This window comes from Octodon degus, unplaced genomic scaffold (genome assembly GCF_000260255.1).
Source record: "Octodon degus isolate 3935 unplaced genomic scaffold, OctDeg1.0 scaffold00274, whole genome shotgun sequence".
Lineage (NCBI taxonomy): Eukaryota > Metazoa > Chordata > Mammalia > Rodentia > Octodontidae > Octodon > Octodon degus.
Genome location: NW_004524850.1, coordinates 1,618,887 through 1,621,075, shown reverse-complemented (window position 1 = coordinate 1,621,075; position 2,189 = coordinate 1,618,887).

Here is a 2,189-nt window from a genome sequence, read left to right as displayed (position 1 = left end):
CACCTGGAGACGCGGCCTGCCCCACGGGCCGTGGCAGCCCTTGGCTCCTGGAAGCCACAGCACGCGCCCTTCCTCCCTGGTCCCCGCCTGGGACCGCGTCCCGGCCACCTGGAGCCGAGCCCGGAGGTCACGGGGCGGTTGTGTAAGCGGTACCCAGATGTGTCCCAGATGTTGCTGTGACTCAGCCTCCCGTGACCGTGACCGCAGCACCGCAGCCTTTCAGCGCCTAAAACCACGGCAGTGTTTCCTTTAATATTCTTTGGATTCTTTTTTTGATTTTTACTTCCTTCTTTCCATGCGGGGTCTTGCTGCCGGCTCACTCACCGACACGGCATGCGGTGCTGGGAATCGAACTCAGGTCCTTGGGCTCGCCAGGCAGGCCTTAGACCCCTGAGCTAAGTCTCCAGCCCTGTATTCTCTTTATTTTATTTTTTTTAATTTTCTTTTTATTTCTTTTTCCTTTTTTCCCCATAATTTTATTGAGAAACAAATAGCAATGAGACAGTTTCAAACCAAATTGGTAGGCCTGTATTCTCTTTAAAAATAAAAATTTGCCTGGCAGAAAAATTAGAAGCCACACAGAAGTTCACTGAACAGCGCCGGGACGCCCCGGAGCTTGTTCTACTGCATAGCGCGGCCTGCAAATGAGCTGTTCAGGGCGCCACACCGAAAGGTGCACAGCTGCTCCGAGAAACTGAAAAGGAGCAGAAAGAAGTGAAGCACAAGCTGTTCCTTTCAGTAGACCAGCAGAAACGAGCAGCGCGGTTATCCAGCTCTCCTGGGGATGCACCCTTTCTGTCTTCTATTTTTATTTTCTTCATTTGTCTGTCTTTTGCCAGGCGGCAGATGGAGCCCAGAGCCTCAGAGGTGCTAAGCCAGCGAGCACAGCCGTGGCGTGTGAGTTAAAGGCCTCGCGGAGCAGGACGCGGGCAGGCTGCCCTGGGAGCACGCGGGCCCTGCAGGAGCGCGCCGCGGCTGGGGCGCCCGGGTCCCCGCGCTGTCCCGTCCTTCCTGCGGCCCGGCTCGCGGTCTCTCCCACTTCCTTCCTCTGCTGGCTCCTGCTCTGCCGGGTCCCCAGCTGCACCCCGAGGGTGCTGCTCTGCTCCTGCACCCAGCTGCAGGGTTGGTGTGAAATCCTGCCCAGACCCCGCGGCCGGCCCCCACCAGGGCACGCAGCTCCGGGTTCGAGTCCTGCTCGTGCCTGCACATAATCCGGGTGCCTGAAGGTGCAGGATTTTAGCAGGCATGGGGGGGCTGCACCCATCCTCCTCGGCCCCAGGAGCGTGGGCGCTGCTGTGCGGGCTCTTTGAGCCCCAGGCAGAGGAATCCCCAGCAGCCCTAGTTTACAGACGTGGGGACAGAGAGGCCCAGAGGGCCCCAGTTTTGCCAGGAAAGCCACAACCCTGCCTCGCCCGCCCTCCCAAAGCCCCGTCACCCCCACGCCCGTCTAGAAGGAGGTGCGGAGCACTCGGTGGCCCCGGGGCAGCCCAGTTTGGATTTTGTTTTTGTCTTGTACCAGGAGCCGAACTCGGAACTTGTGCTTGCCAGGCAGGCGCTTATGCCACGGACCTCGCTGCCCAGCCCCTGGAGTTGGGCTCTTGAAGCCCTGTGCAGGCACAAACGTCGTTTTTACAGGCACAGCACGGAAACGTAAGAGAGACTCGCTTGGCAAACAGAAGCCGTGTTTGTGTCTAACACCGCGCAGCCCACAGTAGTGTGTGTGTGTGGGGGGGAAAGCTGGCCAATTAACATGGTGCACGTTGGGCCGGCGAGACAGCTCTGTGGACCAGGCGCCCGCTTGGGCAGGTGCAGGGACCGGGGTTCCATCCCCGGCACCGCAGGCCTCCCTGCGCCCCCCACCCCGGGCATGTGCCCATCCATTGGGCGGACACACAGGCAGACACGCGCCCCAGGGCCACCCACCCCTGCATCCTCCGCTTGTCCATGCATCCACTGCCCGTCCACGCATCCGCTGCCCGTCCACGCATCCGCCGCCCGCCCACGCATCCACCGCCCGCCCACGCATCCACCGCCCGCCCACGCATCCACCGCCCGCCCACGCATCCACCGCCCGTCCACGCATCCACCGCCCGCCCACGCATCCACCGCCCGTCCACGCATCCACCGCCCGCCCACGCATCCACCGCCCGTCCACGCATCCACCGTCCGTCCACGCATCCACCGCCCGT